Source organism: Oncorhynchus clarkii, chromosome 1, assembly GCF_045791955.1.
Source record: "Oncorhynchus clarkii lewisi isolate Uvic-CL-2024 chromosome 1, UVic_Ocla_1.0, whole genome shotgun sequence".
Classification (NCBI taxonomy): domain Eukaryota; kingdom Metazoa; phylum Chordata; class Actinopteri; order Salmoniformes; family Salmonidae; genus Oncorhynchus; species Oncorhynchus clarkii.
Window position 1 is genome coordinate 19,434,142 of NC_092147.1, and position 19,371 is coordinate 19,453,512.

The 19,371-nt window shown below is 44.9% G+C and overlaps 1 non-coding gene across 1 annotated transcript; it reads right to left on the reverse strand.

Moving 5' to 3' along the window:
- Positions 1-14,188: 14,188 nt before the first annotated feature.
- On the reverse strand, positions 14,189-14,261 carry trnaa-agc (transfer RNA alanine (anticodon AGC)). The gene has a single exon. It is a non-coding gene; the product is annotated as a tRNA-Ala (tRNA).
- Between the last annotated feature and the right edge of the window lie 5,110 nt (positions 14,262-19,371).

Here is a 19,371-nt window from a genome sequence, read left to right on the forward strand (position 1 = left end):
GACTCCAGCCACCCAAATCATAGACTGTTCTCTCTGCTACCGCACGGCAAGAGGTACCGGACCTCCAAGTGTAGGTTCAAAAGGCTCCACTGCTGCTATTCGCTGTTTATTATCTATGCATAGTCACTTTACCCCTACCTACATGTACATATTACCACAATTACCTCGACTAACCTGTGCCCCTGCACATTGATTCTGTACTAGAGGTCGACAGATTAATCGGTATGGCCGATTAATTAGGGCCGATTTCAAGCTTTCATAACAATCGGTAATCTGCATTTTTGGACACCGATCATGGCCGATTACATTGCACTCCACGAGGAGACTGCGTGGCAAGCTGACTACCTGTTATGCGAGTGCAACAAGGAGCCAAGGTAAGTTGCTAGCTAGCATTACACGTATCTTATAAAAAACAATCAATCTTAACATAATCACTAGTTAACTACACATGATTGATGATATTACTAGTTTATCTAGCTTGTCCTGCGTTGCAAATAATCGATGTGGTGCCTGTTAATTTATCATTGAATCATAGCCTACTTCGCCAAACGGGTGATTTAACAAGCGCATTCGCGGAAAAAGCACTGTCGTTGCACCAATGTGTACCTAACCATAAACATCAACGCCTTTCTTAAAATCAATACACAAGTATATAATATTTTTAAACCTGCATATTTAGTTAATATTGCGCGTTCTGTGCAACAGAGTCAGGGTATATGCAGCATTTAGGGCCGCCTAGCTCGTTGTGAACTGTGAAGACTATTTCTTCCTAACAAAGGCAGCAAACTTCGCCAAACGGGGGATGATTTAACAAAAGCGCATTTGCGAAAAAAGCATAATCATTGTACCTAACCATAAACATCAATGCCTTTCTTAAAATCAATACACAGAAGTATGTATTTTTAAACCTGCATATTTAGTTAAAATAAATTCATGTTAGCAGGCAATATTAAACTAGGGAAATTGTGTCACTTCTCTTGCGTTCATTGCTCGCAGAGTCAGGGTATATGCAACAGTTTGGGCCGCCTGGCTCGTTGCGAACAAATTTGCCAGAATTTTACGGAATTATGACATAACATTGAAGGTTATGCAATGAAACAGGAATTTTTAGACTTATGGATGCCACCCATTAGACAAAATACGGAACGGTTCCGTATTTCACTGAAAGAATAAACGTTTTATTTTCGAAATTATAGTTTCCGGATTTGACCATATTAATGACCTAAGGCTAGTATTTCTGTGTGTTATTATTTTATAATTAAGTCTATGATTTGATATTTAATAGGGCAGTCTGACTGAGCGGTGGTAAGCACCAGCAGGCTCATAAGCATTCATTCAGACAGCACTTTCATGCGTTTGCCAGCAGCTCTTCGCTGTGCTTCAAGCATTGCGCTGTTTATGACTTCAAGCCTATCAACTCCGAGATTAGGCTGGTGTAACCGATGTGAAATGGCTAGCTAGTTAGCGGGGTGCGCGCTAATAGCGTTTCAAACGTCACTCGCTCTGAGACTTGGAGTAGTTGCTCCCCTTGCACTGCAAGGGCCACGGCTATTGTGGAGTGATGGGTAACGATGCTTCGAGGGTGGCTGTTGTCGATGTGTTCCTGGTTCAAGCCCAGGTAGGGGCGAGGAGAGGGACGGAAGCTATACTGTTACACTGGCAATACTAAAGTGCCTATAAGAACATCCAATAGTCAATGGTATATGAAATATAAATGGTATAGAGAGAAATAGTCCTATAATTCCTATAATAACGACAACCTAAAACTTCTTACCTGGGAATATTGAAGACTCATGTTAATGTAACGGTTTTCTGTATGAGAAGGAGAGTCGGACCAAAATGCAGCGTGTAGATTGCGATCCATGTTTTAATAAACAAACGTAAAACACGAATCAATACAAACACTACAAAATAAAGAACGTAACGAAAACCTAAACAGCCCTATCTGGTGAAAACACATAGACAGGAACAATCACCCACAAACACACAGTGAAACCCAGGCTACCTAAATATGGTTCCCAATCAGAGACAATGACTAACACCTGCCTCTGATTGAGAACCATATCAGGCCAGACATAGAAATAGACAAACAAGACATCCAACATAGAATGCCCACCCAGTTCACGTCCTGACCAACACTAAAACAAGGAAAACACACCCGAACGATGGTCAGAACGTGACAGTACCCCCCCTCCAAGATGCGGACTCCGGACGCACAACTTAAACCTATAGGGGAGGGTGTGGGTGGGCATCTGTCCGCGGTGGCGGCTCTGGCGCTGGACGTGGACCCCACTCCATAATAGTCTTTGTCCACCTCCTTAGCGTCCCTAGATAGGTGACCCTCCTAAGAGACAGCTCGGGACAGAGGGGAAGCTCGGAACAGAAGGACAGCTCGGGACAGAGGTAGCTCGGGACTGATGGGTAGCTCAGCACTGAGAGGAAGCTCAGCACTGAGAGGAAGCTCAGGCAGGTGGTTGGATCCGGCAGATCCTGGCTGGCTGGCGGTTCTGGAAGATCCTGGCTGACTGGCGGATCCGGAAGATCCTGGCCGACTGGCGGATCCGGAAGATCCTGGCCGACTGGCGGATCCGGAAGATCCTGGCCGACTGGCGGATCCGGAAGATCCTGGCCGACTGGCGGATCCGGAAGATCCTGGCCGACTGGCGGATCCGGAAGATCCTGGCCGACTGGCGGATCCGGAAGATCCTGGCCGACTGGCGGATCCGGAAGATCCTGGCCGACTGGCGGATCCGGAAGATCCTGGCCGACTGGCGGATCCGGAAGATCCTGGCCGACTGGCGGATCCGGAAGATCCTGGCCGACTGGCGGATCCGGAAGATCCTGGCCGACTGGCGGATCCGGAAGAGTCTGGCCGACTGGCGGATCCGGAAGAGTCTGGCCGACTGGCGGATCCGGAAGAGTCTGGCCGACTGGCGGATCCGGAAGAGTCTGGCCGACTGGCGGATCCGGAAGAGTCTGGTCGACTGGCGGATCCGGAAGAGTCTGGTCGACTGGCGGATCCGGAAGAGTCTGGTCGACTGGCGGATCCGGAAGAGTCTGGCCGACTGGCGGATCCGGAAGAGTCTGGTCGACTGGCGGATCCGGAAGAGTCTGGTCGACTGGCGGATCCGGAAGAGTCTGGTCGACTGGCGGATCCGGAAGAGTCTGGTCGACTGGCGGATCCGGAAGAGTCTGGTCGACTGGCGGATCCGGAAGAGTCTGGTCGACTGGCGGATCCGGAAGAGTCTGGTCGACTGGCGGATCCGGAAGAGTCTGGTCGACTGGCGGATCCGGAAGAGTCTGGTCGACTGGCGGATCCGGAAGAGTCTGGTCGACTGGCGGATCCGGAAGATTCCGGTCGACTGGCAGATCCGGAAGAGTCCGGTCGACTGGCAGATCTGGAAGAGTCCGGTCGACTGGCAGATCTGGAAGAGTCCGGTCGACTGGCAGATCTGGAAGAGTCCGGTCGACTGGCAGCTCCATGCTGACTGGCTGCTCCATGATGACTGGCAGCTCTGGCTGCTCCATGCTGACTGGCTGCTCCATGCTGACTGGCAGCTCTGGCTGCTCCATGCTGACTGGCTGCTCCATGCTGACTGGCAGCTCTGGCTGCTCCATGCTGACTGGCTGCTCTGGCTGCTCCATGCTGACTGGCTGTTCCATGCTGACTGGCTGCTCTGGCTGCTCCATGCTGACTGGCGGCCCTGGCTGCTCCATGCTGACTGGCGGCCCTGGCTGCTCCATGCTGACTGGCGGCCCTGGCTGCTCCATGCTGACTGGCGGCCCTGGCTGCTCCATGCTGACTGGCGGCCCTGGCTGCTCCATGCTGACTGGCGGCCCTGGCTGCTCCATGCTGACTGGCGGCCCTGGCTGCTCCATGCTGACTGGCGGCCCTGGCTGCTCCATGCTGACTGGCGGCCCTGGCTGCTCCATACTGACTGGCGGCCCTGGCTGCTCCATGCTAACTGGCAGCTCTGGCGGCTCCTTGCAGACTGGCAGCTCTGGCGGCTCCTTGCAGACTGGCAGCTTTGGCGGCATCCTGCAGACAGGCAGCTCTGGCGGCTCCTTGCAGACTGGCAGCTCCTTGCAGACTGGCAGCTCTATGCAGACTGGCAGCTCTATGCAGACTGGCAGCTCTATGCAGACTGGCAGTTCTGAACAGGCGGGAGACTCCGGCAGCGCTGTAGAGAAGGAAGGCTCTAACAGCGCTAAACAGGCGGGAGACTCCGACAGCGCTGGAGAGGAGGAGGGCTCCGACAGCGCTGGACAGGCGAGGCGCACTGTAGGCCTGATGCGTGGTGCTGGCACTGGTGGTACTGGGCCGAGGACACGCACAGGAAGCCTGGTGCGGGGAGCTGCTACCGGAGGGCTGGGGTGTGGAGGTGGTACTGGAAAGACCGGACCGTGCAGGCGTACTGGAGCTCTTGAGCACCGAGCCTGCCCAACCTTACCTGGTTGAATGCTCACGGTCGCCCTGCCAGTGCGGCGAGGTGGAATAGCCCGCACTGGGCTATGCAGGCAAACCGGAGACACCGAGCGCAAGGCTGTTGCCATGTAAGCCGGCCCAAGGAGACGCACTGGGGACCAGCTGCGTAGAGCCGGCTTCATGGCATTAGGCTCGACGCTCAATCTAGCCCGGCCGACACCCGGAGCTGGAATATACCGCACCGGGCTATGAACCCGCACTGGAGACACCGTGCGCACCACTGCATAACACGGTGCCTGTCCGGTCTCTCTAGCCCCCCGGTAAGCACAGGGAGTTTGCGCAGGTCTCCTACCTGGCGTAGCCATACTCCCTGTTAGCCCCCCCCCAAGAAATTTTTGGGGCTGGCTCTCAGGCTTCCATCCGCGTCGCCGTGCTGCCTCCTCATACCAGCGCCTCTCCGCTTTCGCCGCCTCCAGTTCTTCTTTGGGGCGGCGATATTCTCCTGGCTGAGCCCAGGGTCCTCTTCCTTCTAATTCGTCCTCACATGTCCATACCTCCTCTTTGGGCTGCTCCTGTTGCCTCTTCTCCTGCTGCACCTTTGGGCGGCTACACTCCCCTGGTTTAGCCCAGGGTCCTCTCCCATCGAGGATTTCCTCCCATGTCCAGAAATCCTTATTGCGCATCTCCTCGCGCTGCTCCTGCCTGTTGACACGCTGCTTGGTCCTTTTGTGGTGGGTGATTCTGTAACGGTTTTCTGTATGAGAAGGAGAGTCGGACCAAAATGCAGCGTGTAGATTGCGATCCATGTTTTAATAAACAAACGTAAAACACGAATCAATACAAACACTACAAAATAAAGAACGTAACGAAAACCTAAACAGCCCTATCTGGTGAAAACACATAGACAGGAACAATGACATCAGGACACTAAGGACAATCACCCACAAACACACAGTGAAACCCAGGCTACCTAAATATGGTTCCCAATCAGAGACAATGACTAACACCTGCCTCTGATTGAGAACCATATCAGGCCAGACATAGAAATAGACAAACAAGACATCCAACATAGAATGCCCACCCAGTTCACGTCCTGACCAACACTAAAACAAGGAAAACACACACGAACGATGGTCAGAACGTGACAGTTAAAAAGAACCACCAGCTTTCATATGTTCTCATGTTCTGAGCAAGGAACTTAAACGTTAGCTTTTTTACATGGCACATATTGCACTTTTACTTTCTTCTCTAACACTTTGTATTTGCATTATGTAAACTAAATTGAACATGCTTCATTATTTATTTGAGGCTAAATTGATTTGATTGATGTATTATATTAAGTTCAAATGAAAGTGTTCATTCAGTATTGTTGTAATTGTCATTATTACAAATTAATGACCAATCAGTATCGGCTTTATTTGGCCCTCTAATAATCAGTATCGGTATCGGCGTTGAAAAATAATAATCGGTCGACCTCTATTCTGTACCGGTACTGTCAAGAATCCCGCCTAAGATGGTGCCTCTTCCTGTTCGGGCTGCGCTCGGTGGTCGTCTTCGCCGGCCTACTAGCTGCCACCGATCCCCTTTTCTGTTTCAGTTAGTTTTGTCTGATTAGTTTCAACTGTTTCTTGTTTGGGTTTTGTTTTGGGCTATTTAAACCCGGTAGGCCGGCTGGCTTTTGTGCGGGCTTGTTTTTCTGTTCATGGTGTGTGGATTATTGTGAATTCCGTTTTTCCGGACAGTTTCGTCCTGTTTGTTGGACTGGGTATTTATGCGCCCTTGTGTGTGGCGTGACCGTTACTCTGTTCTTGGAATAAAGATCCACGTTTTGAACTACCCTGCTCTCTGCGCCTGACTCTTCCACCCACTACTCCTAGAAGCCTTTACAGGTAACCCCTGTATATAGCCTCATTATTGTATTTTTATTGTGTTACTTTCTTTACTTTAGTTTATTTAGTCAATCACTTCTTAACTCTTATTTTCTTAACTGCATTGTTGGTTAAGGGCTTGTAAATTAGCATTTCACGTTAAGGTCTACTATACTTTTTGTATTCGGCGCATCTACATATTGCTATTACTAGCCATACTAGACTTGAATAGGTTGAATTACTTTAGAGTGACTAGAGCCCCTGAAAGTTCAAACTGTGTACATTATGCTCAGCATTAGTTTCAAGTTTTATTAGTCGTATGTAAGGGATACAGATGGTATACACTGTTCAATGAAATTCTTACTTGCAGGTTTCTTCTTGACAATGCAACAACAATAATAAATAATAAAAGATAAGAATATGAACATAAAGTAAATGGATCAGTAGATTAGAATAGTGAAAGTATAGCTCCCAGTGCTACCACTATCACAAGTTCTCATATAAATATGTTATTATATCCAGCCTTAATAAGGTCTCTTTATGGCGTCCGTGTTCATAATAATAACCAGTCAGCCCCATCCTACGGAGACCTATTTCCTGTCATCAGGAGGTTGAATTTCCTCTCCATGCTGGACTAATAGAGGCAGTCATCAAACAAGAAGCAGTGATCAAAGGCCAGTACTGTATAGACTCATCTGCAGTCCCTACTATCCCTCTCAACCCGGGGGAAGGCCTGCCTCGGGGATTCAGCATTTCTAATCACCAGAGTCTTCTCTCTGAGGTCGTGCTGTACTGTACATCGCTAGCTGCAGATACTAATGGCTGTTGTACTGGCTCAAAGTAGAGTAAAGTATGAGATTTAAAGCTATTAAATCAAACCTTTTGTGTGAGAACACTTGAATATCAACACTTGAAAATCAGCGGTCAGCTGTAAATAAATGTATTGGCTAGTTATGAGAGTGAACAAGAATTACACTAGTATGTGGACACCCCTTCAAATTAGTGGATTTGGCTATTTCATCCACACTTCGTTGCTGACAGGTGTGCAAAATCAGGCACACAGCCATGCAATCTCCATAGAAAAACATTGGCAGTAGAATGGCACATACTGAAGAGCTCAGTGACTTTCAACATGGCACCATCATTGGATGCCACCTTTACAAGTCAGTTCCTCACATGTCTGCCCTGGTCAACTGTAAGTGCTGTTATTGTGAAGTGGAAACATCTAGGAGCAACAACGGCTCAGGCGCAAAGTGGTATGCCACACAAGTAACACTCACTACCGAGTTCCAAACTGCCTTTGGAAGCAGCGTCAGCACAATAACTGTTCATCGGGAGCTTCATGAAATGGGTTTCCATGGCCGAGCAGCCGCACACAAGCCTAAGATCACCATGTGCAGTGCCAAGCGTTGGCTGGAGTGGTGTAAAGCACGCCGCCATTGGAGCAGTGGGAGCAAGCTCTCTGGAGTGATGAATTACGCTTCACCATCTGGCAGTCCGACGGCCGAATCTGGGTTTGGCGGATGCCAGCTGAAAGCTACCTACCCCAATGCATAGTGCCAACTGTAACGTTTGGTGGAGGAGGAATTAATGGTCTGGGTCTGTTTTTCAAGGTTCAGGCTCCTTTGTTTCAGTGAAGGGAAATCTTAACGATACAGCATACAATGACATTCTAGACAATTCTGTTGCTTCCAAATTTGTGGCAACAGTTTGGGGAAGGCCCTTTCCTATTTCAGCATGACATTTCCCCCATGCACAAAGTGAGGTCCATACAGAAATGGTTTGTTGAGATCATTGTGGAATAACTTGACTGGACTGCTCAATCTCATCGAACACCTTTGGGATGAATTGAAATGCCAACTGCGAGCCATGCCTAAACGCCCAACATCAGTGCCTGATTTCACCAATGCTCTTGTGGCTAAAATGGAAGCAAGTCCCCACAGCAATGTTCCAACATCTAGTGGAAAGCCTTCCCAGAAGAGTGGAAAAAAGTTTTTTTTGGAATGAGATGTTTGATGAGCAGGTGTCCACATATTTTTGCCATGTAGTGTATGTTAGTTACAGCTAGGGATTCAACACCAATATGTGTTCTATTGGGAAGTGAGTAGTAGTATTTGTCTGACAATGGATCCTCCAAAAAATATTTGCTGAGTGACATGACTGAATAACCCAAAACCTTTGTTTGGAATAACCACAAACGTTCCTCTCTCTCACACAGTGCCAGTGGGCCCACATCGGGCCATCCCTCCACCCACGTACTGTGGTCCCATTCCAGATCCCAGGCAAGGCCTTCCTGGTTGTCCTTGTATGGTGTATGTTTCATGATTAACGACTTATGGTGTAATTGTAACAACATACAAGAACTCAAGTCCTTTTGTTCACCTGACCTAGAATTCCTCACAATCAAATTCCGACCGTATTATCTCCCAAGAGAACTCTTCTCGGTTATCGTCACAGCCGTGTATATCGGATACCAAGACGGCCATCAAGGAACTTCACTGGACTTTATGCAAACTGGAAACCATATATCCTGAGGCTGCATTTACTGTAGCTGAGGACTTTAACAAAGCTAATTTGAGAACTATCGCCCCATAGCACTCACTGCTGTCATCATGAGGTGCTTTGAGAGACTAGTCAGGGATCATATCACTTTCAACCTACCTATCACCCTTGACCCACTCCAATTTGCTTACCACTCCAATAGGTCCACAGACGATGCAATTGCCATCACACTACACACTGCCCTATCCTATCAGGACAAGAGGAATACCTATGTAATAATGCTGTTCATTGACTTTAGCTCAGCATTCAACACCATAGCACCCTCCAAACTAATCATTAAGCTTGAGACCCTGGGTCTCAACCCCGCATTGTGCAACTGGGTCCTGGACTTCCTGATGGGCTGCCCCCAGGTGGGGATGTTTGGAAACAACATCTCCAATCCGCTGATCCTCAACACTGGGGCCCCTCAAGGGTACGTTCTCAGCCCCCTCCTGTACTCCCTGTTCACCCACGACTGCGTGGCTGTGCACGCGTCCAACTCAATCATCAAGTTTGCAGACGACACTACAGTGGAAGGCTTGATTACCAACAACAACGAGACAGGCTACTGGGAGGAGGTGAGGGCCCTCGGAGTGTGGTGTCAGGAAAATAACCTCTCACTCAATGTCAGCAAAACAAAGGATTGTGGACTTCAGAAAACAGCAGTGGGAAAAGGTGGAAAGCTTCAAGTTCCTGACGATCTGAAATGGTCCACCCACACAGAAAAATGCACATAGCACCTCTTCAACCTCAGGAGGCTGAAGAAATATGGCTTGGCCCCTAAAATTCAGAAACTTTTACAGATGCACAAATGAGAGGATCCTGTCAGGCTGCAACCTCAGGGCTCTCCAGAGGGTGGTGCAGTCTGCCCAACGCGTCACCGGGGGCAAACTACCTGCCCTCCAGGACACATACAGCACCCGATGTCACAGGAAGGCCCAAAAGATCATCAAGGATATCATCCACCCGAGCCACAGCCTGTACAACCTGCTATCATCCAGAAGGTGAGGTCAGTACAGGTGCATCAAAGCTGGGACCTAGAGACTGAAAAACAGCTTCTATCTCAAGGCCATCAGACTGTTAAATAGTCATCACTAGCCGACTAACACCCGGTTACGCAAACTTGCACCTTAGCGGCTGCTGCCCTATATACATAGACTTGGACTCACTGGCGACATTAATAATGGAACACATGTCACTTTAATAACGTTTAAATTATTTTTACATGCTGCTTTACTCATCTCATATGTATGTACTATATTCTATTCTACTGTATTTTAGTCAATGCCATTCTGACATTGCTCGATCTAATATTTATATATTTCTTAATTCCATTCCTTTACTTTTAGATTTGTGTGTATTGTTGTGAATTGTTAGATACTACTGCACTGTTGGAGCTAGGAACTAGGATAATTTTGTTCATAAAATCAGTCTTTAGAACATCCGTGCGTCACAACGGGTAAATGGAGGTCAATTTTAAATGGAAAGTTGCCCACTAACATGGGATTGATTGCTCTCTATCCAATAGCATAGACATTGAGACAAAACTGCCCATATTTTTAACTTGAGAAATACTACACCAAGCAACTTAGTTATATGTAAAATTGTGCAACTTAAACATCCTCTACAAAAATGTCAAAATAAATGGCAGATTTCTTGAGTTATCTGAGATTCTGGGGATTTTGTGGAAGTGAAATAAGATTCCGTGTCTACAGTGTCTCATGGGGGACAAACGTCATTCACCAAACGCAGAAACAATTAGGCAGCATATGTCCAAGACTAAAATCTCATTTTTCTAATGAGCAGAATCGCCCAATCGGCATGTCCACTGGCTCTTTAAGTGAGACTGCTTATCACAGTGTCACCTATAGGCCAGTTGGTGCAATCGGTGCAAAATGTTATTTTTTTAATAAGAATATAAGAATATGATATATAAGAATATGTTTCACATCTTCGATGTGAATACCTAAATATGGGTGAAGTAGGCAAAAATGACATTTTTCGGGACATCAGACCTGCTTAATTCTCACTTGAAACATAGTTTTTGTGTTTAATGGGCTAAATTACACATTCGGTTAACATCTGACTCCAGTGATCTGTTCTGCAATTTGGAGTTTATGACATTTCAGATTTAGATATAATTTTTCACTAAGTAGTTTTGAGGTAGTGAACAATTTTTTTCTAAGTAACTTTAGTTAAGTAAACTATTTTTCTTAAGGGTGGCTTTAGTGTTGCTTAACTTATTCTTGTGAGAAGTAATTGTGACGACCCTCCCTGCCGAATTCTTTCTCTTTGCTCTTGTTTTCCTTAATAGGATGTCGGTGGGCGGAGCCAGGAGGGTCGTCAGCGACATGGGACACACCTGGGCCCGGGTGTGTCCCAGGATAAATACACCTCTTCCCCATTCATTGAGGAGACTCTCTCCATGCAGACAAACTGTTAGATTTTGGTTGTGGCATTTTTGTTGCCTGTTTGTTTGTTTGTTTGTTTGTTTGTTTGTTTGCTTGCTTGCTTGTTTGCTTGCTTGCTTGCTTGGGCACCTTTCAACACCCCTCATTATCACATTTATGCATGCAACCACTCACTTACACTACTGATTACTGACTACACACACCATTGTTATTTGTATCTACGTTACTTCAGTTAATAAATATATTTTTTTTATTCCTAATCTCCACGTTGTCTCCCTTTTTGTTATGGACTTTGAGCCGGTTTGTGGCATAATTGGTATCTCAGAGTAGCATCCCCAACACCGACGAAGAGAAGTATGTGTATCATACAGGACATCATGTTTTTCTTAGGCCGGGGACCCCTCTATTGCACTATACTGCAGAGGCAGAGAGTGGGACTGAAACAGGCTCCACTTTCACCACAGCCGTTAGTTCATACAAACACAGAGCTGTTGGCAAACACCATTTTCTCCCCTTTTCATTAGAAACAAATGCGGCAGCCTGGTACGGTACGAAGAAATACCACCTAAATAACTCACTCCAGTGTGTCATCCTTAGACTCACACACACGCACATATACACACACACACGCCATAAACATACACATAGGCTAATCTAATTCATTCTCCTTCAGCAGCTTTACATGCTGATGTATGGTAATGAAGAAGGAAACGCCCTGCTTGCACATGCAGTCTGTGTGACAGACCTTCTATATGAAATCCGTCCCCTTTCACAACAGCTCCATCCATATGATGGAAGTGGAGGAGCCACTGGGAATAAGTGCAGATGTCTGCTCAGCTGTGCAGCCTGAGACCCCAGGAGAGTTGCGATCTGCCTTTAGCTCGATTGCTGAACACTGCAGCTACATACGACACAAGCAGCCCAACTCTGATGTTTGGTCTTTTGATCAATCACATCAGATCTTCTTACATGACATATTTTTCAGATCTGATCTGATTGTTCAAAAGACCAATTAGTGGAAAAAACATCAGAATTGGGCTGCCTGTATCAACACAGCCTACAGCAATTCATACTTTGCTGGCAGACTGAGGCAGTATCAATATTAGTGGGTGTGAAGCAGACAGAGGGCATGATGGTCAGATGATGTAAGCTGCAGGGGTGTAGTGCTGCTGGAGCACGGAGGAGCAGCACTCCCTCAATTATTTTCAATTTGAGAATACATGTATTCCATGAAAAACAATAGAATGAAAATCCAAATAAATATGTATAGCCGTCTAGAGGTAGTTAAATGGTGGTTTCTTCCCTGTCTATTCTCTGGCAGTGGCGAGAATGATGAAGAACTAATGGCTGCGTGTGTGCACTGTTGAAGCACGTCAAAGGCTTGATCACTTTGGCCAATCAGAATGCTGAAAAAATATCTATATTCACTGTGTTTGCCTGGGTGTTCATAAAACTTCATGGACCCCTTTTGAGCAGTAGAACCCAGAAGGATATGTGACCACTTGGTTGCAGCGACACAGTTCTGCCGAGGAATCTCAAACCAGAGTGGCCACTGCAAAGCCCAAGGAGCCTGATCCTCTCTGGAAGTTGCTGTAGCCCTGCTTGGGATGTTTATCCTACATTGGCTATTGGTTGAAACACAGGGCCCTCTAGCTTGGTATTTCAGGGTGGGCAATTGAAAATGGTCAAGTTAAAGGTAATAATGCATTTAGGTTATAGTTTATTGATATGTGTGAATACACTACGTCAAAAGCTTGATTTTTTATGGCTGTTTTAATTTCCTGCAATTCTATGTAGTAATGATTTATTTTCCCTACTTTTATTCTGTAATATGCTATATTGTAACCACGTGTTCAAGCTAATCAAATCTAAATGTATTTATGATACAGTGTGTAAGCTTAGCTACACAATGAAATGCCTATTCACAATAAGGCTCTCCTCGCAAACAGTGTAATGATTTTTTTATACTTAACCTTTATTTAACTAGGCAAGTCATATGTATTTGTATTTACCTTAGGCTATGGCCTACAAATAGCTACTGCAAATTATTTTTGTTTGTTCTAGAACTGGCCGAATGGCAGAGCCATCCTTCAGCACCACATGTTGGTTCAACTTCTTTAACATCATTAAGCGATCCTGGCACCAAATGACATCTCATCAACATCTGTTGCCTACACCTAATAGTCATACTCATGACTTATTATTACAAATACAATATTATCACCTCTCAGAATGTTACTTGTTTAATAAAGTTAGATTAAAGCTGAATCAATGTTTCGCAAGATCACATCATGATTAATTTGCATTTTAAATCAAATAAAACCGTTTTTGTCACATGCGCCGAATACAACAGGTGTAGACTTTACCGTGAAATGCTTACTTACATGCCCTTCCCAACGATACAGAGTTTAAAAATAATAATAGAAATAAAATAGTAACACAAGAGGAATACAAAATAAAATACAAACGAAAAATACAAACGAATGGAGAATCTAATATAATATCATAGCATAGTAGGCGTTATTAAAAATATTACATCAGATTTAGACAATATGTGTGGGAATAGGCAGACGTTGCGATTGGAGTATGCATTTTATGCATATTATATAATGGTGGGCTGGCTATTCAATTGGCTACATCTGAGAGTACAAACTTTGATTGATGACATAATTTACATTTTCTGCGTTCATACACCTTAAAAAATAGAACTACACCACTGACTGGTAAACTGGATTCTTTATGGCCTCCTACTGAGAAGAAATAAAATGTTGCACAATCAAAAGCAATTCCTACTATAGTGTAAATTGGCGTGATCCTGACTTCAGAAACGCCGTAGTCATTCTCAGCAATGCTTTTATAGTTGAAAAGAGCACCATCGTAACAGTAGCCTATACCCTTCTTTCTAGGACACTCTTGAAATGTTTAGGCGAAGAAAAATAATTTGGAGAATGCGGGCATCGATCCCGCTACCTCTCGCATGCTAAGCGAGCGCTCTACCATTTGAGCTAATTCCCCGGTTCGCAATGCTGGCTCAGAGTAGGCTCATATAGTACACAATTAGTTTGTCCCTACCTGTGGTTAGTATTTGATATCCTGCTAAATTCTAGTCTATAATAACTACATGCACACAAATCCACATTGGGTGAAATAGCTAATAACATTACATTAGCTACAATTATAATGTTTGCTTTTGGATAACATTGCTAGGCTAAGTTTAATGAGTTTTCGGCGATTGAGTGTAACTGCATTTCTGAAACATTGTGTACCTGCTGGCACAATTTACCATGTCAATGTGACAGCAAATGCAACATTGTAGCACTGTTGTTTCCTTACTGTACCCTGAATGACAGCCTACATTGTAGTAAGATAGGACAGTGAATTGCTGTGCCACTCTCTGATAGTGATTATCATCATTATACTTAAAAATGAGTGAACTGCGGAACAGTCTAACTAGCCCAGTCCTGCCCAGCGTCAGCAGTTCCCCTGCATTGACAAAATGAAACAGCTATAGGGCAGGAGACCGCAAGCTAACTGCAGGATAGAGAGAGAGAGGATGAGTCAAGTACTGCACCATATCATTAAAAGCCCAGCTGGAGCAAACGACATACGGCATATATATCTTCAGACAGACGCAGTATTCTTGAAGAGATAATAATGGTAAGTGGGGGGATGGGTTGCCTCTGTGTCTGCGCATCATGCGGTCTTTTTTATAACTGCATGGGATATTACTGTAGCCTGCAGTAACCTTGAAGAGTTGCTACAGTACTGTAGCCTACTATTGCAGTACAGTGCATGATGAGGAGGAGAGAAGGAGACTGGAGTGGCGCATGTAGGGTTATTTGTTCACAATGTGGTCAGCAACATATTTGCATGTTCCTGTTATAGTCTATCTATATAGACAATTAAAATGTATAATATTGCAGAGGTGCCTAAAAAGGAATGTATTCTGCTGCAATAACAACTCTTTATTACATTCATTATATTATTGTTTACTTTTTTAACATCTAAACATTGGAGGCTCTGTATGACATTGTATCCATACACAGTACCAGTCAAAACTTTGGACACACCTATTCATTCCAGGGGTTTTCTTTATTTTCACTATTGTATAATAATAGTGAAGACCTCAAAACTATGAATAAAATAAAATTGTATTGGTCACAGACACATTTTTAGCAGATGTTATTGTGGATGTAGCGAAATGCTTGTGTTCAAATAAACTAAAATTTTATTTTTCACATACACATGTTTAGCAGATGTTATTGCGGGTTCAGCGAAATGCTTCCTAGCGCAAGTGAGTAGTGTTCCATTATTAAAGTGGCCAGTGATTCAAAGTCTATGTATATAGGGCAGCAGCCTAAGGTGCAGGGTTGCGTAACCCGGTGGAAGCCGGCTAGTGATGGCTATTTAACAGTTGATGACCTTAAGATAGAAGCTATTTTTCAGTCTCTCGGTCCAATTTGATGCACCTGTACTGACGTCGCCTTCTGAATGATAGCGGGGAGAACAGGCCGTGGTTCGGGTGGTTGATGTCCTTGATGATCTTTTTGACCTTCCTGTGACATCGGGTGCTCTGCGGTTGCGGGCGGTGCAGTTGCTGTACCAGGCGGTGATACAGCCCGACAGGATGCTCCCAATTGTGCATCTGTAAATGTTTGTGAGGGTTTTAAGGGCCAAGCCAAATTTCTTCAGCCTACTGAGGTGGAGTTGTTGTTTCCTGTATTTACCACCTGGGGGTGGCCGTCAGGAAGTCCAGGACCTAGTTGCACAGGGCGGGGTTCAGACCCAGGGCCCTGAGCTTAATGATGAGCTTGGAGGGTACTATGGTGTTGAATGCTGCACTAAAGTCAGTGAACAGCATTCTTGCATTTGTATTCCTCTTATCCAGATGGGATAGGGCACTATGCAGTGCGATGGCGATTGCATCGTCTGTGGATATATTGGGGCGGTAAGCAAATTGAAGTGGGTCTAGGGTGTCAGGTAAGGTAGAGGCTATATGATCCTTAACTAGCCTCTCAAAGCACTTCATGATGACGGAAGTGAGTGCTACAGGGCGATAGTCATGTAGTTCAGTAACCTTTGCTTTCTTGGGTACAGGAACAATGGTGGACATCTAGAAGCAAGTTTGGACAGCAGACTGGGATAGGGAGAGATTGAATATGTTCGTAAACACTCCAGCCAGCTGGTCTGCGCATGCTCGGAGGACGCGGATAGGGATGTCGCCTGGGCCGGCAGCCTTGTGAGGGTCAACACGCTTAAATGTCTTATTCGCGTCAGCCACGGAGAAGGAGAGCCCACAGTCCTTTGTAGCAGGCCACATAGGTGGCACTGTGTTATCCTCAAAGCGGGCAAAGAATGTATTTAGCTTGACTGGAAGCAAAACGTTGGTGTCCGCGACGTGGCTGGTTTTTCCTTTGTAGTATGTGATTGTCTGTAGACCCTGCCAAAAAAATGATTGTGCCTGAGCTGTTGAATTGCAACTCTACTTTGTCTCAGTACTGACGTTTTTCCTGTTTGATTGCCAACTACACTTTTTGTATTTGACCATATTCCCAGTCAACTTGCCATGGTTAAATGCGGTGGTTTGCTCTTTCAGTTTTGCGCCAATGCTGCCATCCATCCACGGTTTCTTTTTTGGGAGGTTTTAATAGTCACAGTGGGTACAACATCTCATATGCACTTCCTGGTGAACTCAGTCACCGTATAACACAAATGGAAATATGTAGTAACCAAAAACGTGTTAAACAAATCAAAATATATTTTATATTTGAAAATCTTCAAAGTAGCCACCCTTTGCCTTGATGACAGCTTTGCACACTATTGGCATTATCTTAACCAGCTTCATGATGTAGTCACCTGGAATGAATTTCAAGGAAAAGGTTAAAAGTTTTTAAAAGTTAATTTGTGTAATTTCTTCCCTTCTTAATGCGTTGGAACCAATCAGTAGTGTTGTGACAAGATAGCGTTGGTATACAGAAGATAGCCCTATTTGGTAAAAGACCAAGTCCATATTATGGCAAGAACAGCTCAAATAAGCAAAGAGAAATGACAGTCCATCATTACTTTAAGACATGAAGGTCAGTCAAGAATGAACATTTCTTTGAACGTTTCTTCAAGAGCAGTCGCAAAAACCATCAAATGCTATGATGAAATTGGCTCTCATGAGGACCACCACAGGAAAGGACGACCCAGAGTTACTTTTGCTGCAGTGGATAAATTAATTAGATTTACCAGCCTCAGAAATTGCTGCCCAAATGTGACCAACCACCTTGATTCGGTCTTATGTGGCAAAATCTGAACTTGTGTTTATTGGATAAAAGCAGAGACACAGAGCTACAAAATGGAATTGCATATGCTGCATTTGAGGGACAATGGGAAAGTAATTGTAACCTCACTTTTGAGAAAACGGCCTTTGAATGTTTTGGTACCTCCCGGAGTGCTTTTCTTTGTCTTCACCCTTTCAGCATTGTTCACACCCTCTTAAGCATTAGCCCCACACATCTCTAAGGGTTTATCCGATTTCTGTCCTAACAACAGCAGTCAAGCACCCAAGCTAATTGGCTAATGTTGGCTAGCTTGCTATCTACTTCCAGACGCAAATGAGAGAACAGCTCACTGACCGTTTTACTCACCCCAGAATAGTGGTTTGGCTGTTTTTATGTTATCCAGAGCGTTGGTGACTGCAACTGTGCTGCTGGCAACAATTTAGGCTTTTTTGCCAACGTTTACTGACACCGGCCATATTCAATGGGTGTTTACAGTTCGTAAATTCGTCAAGTTATTCTGCACTCTAGCACACTCAGACAAGAGTGCTCTGAAATCGGAGTAGATAGCCAAAGCGAATTTACCAGCTAGGTCTATCAACATTTGTCGCAGTGACATTCTATTGAAATGGACACTTCCATAGTGGAGTCTTTTGTTAAGACATGTAGCTAACTAGCTCGCTAAACAATGAACCATAATCCCCAACTCATGACGTTACTACCCTGCATGAATCTGCAAGTAGCTAACCAACCAGGTTCAATGTTGGCAAGCAAACATTAGGCTATAACTAGCAAAGCAAATGGCTCTGAGATACAAATAATAAGACGATACACATAATGTAAGCTAGTGAGCCAGCCAGCTAATGTTAGCTAGCTAACAGTACAATTGAACTTGAAATGAAAACAACTTTGTCAAAATTAGAAACGTGAAATATCTGAAAATGTAGCTACCTAGACTATCTTACCTGTGTTCTGAAATCGGAGTCGATAGCCAGAGCGAATTTACCAGCTACGTCTATCAACAGTTGTCGCAGTGACATTCTATTGAAATTGTTACTTGCATAGTGGAGTCTTTTTTAAGACACGTAGCTAGCTAGCTAGCTAGCTAAGCAATGAACCATAATCCCAACTCATGACATTACTACCCTGCATGAATCTGCAGGTAGCTAACCAACCAGGTTCAATGTTAGCTAGCTAACATTAGGCTATAACTAGCAAAGCAAATGGCTCTGAAATACGAATAATAAGATCATACACGTAACGTTAGCTAGCGAGCCAGCCAGCAAATGTTAGCTAAGTAACAGTGCACTTTAACTTGAAAGGAAAACAACTTTGTCAAAATTAGAAATGTGAAATATCTGAAAATGTAGCTACCTAGACTATCTTACCCGTATATCTCATAGATGGACGCTTCTCCCCATCACAGATGCCATTGTTGCCCTTAGTTTGAAGATGTAAACCGGCAGACAGGTGTTTTCTCCATCTCATTAGCTATCATACTCTAATTCCTCTGATTTCAAAAGTTGGTCCTCCAGAAAGTGGAGAGCAACACTTATGCAGTTCTACTACACAATGCATTTTTTTAAAGCAGTGTTAGACAGGATTAGCTACACATACAGACCAGCTTAAATAGACAGAAGTGTGCTATATGGAATTCCAATCCGAATTCATTTCTCGGCATGTCCAGCCTACTCATTGTCGCAGCCAATCATGGCTAGTGGGGAGGTTGCTCTTTTTTTCCACGGCTAAACCAACTAGGCTCGTAATTTAACAATTTTATTTGTATTTACAGATGACATACAAGTCTGTTATTAAGGCACATAAAAGTTCACATTCCAGAAGGCATTTCTGCTGTTCAGAGG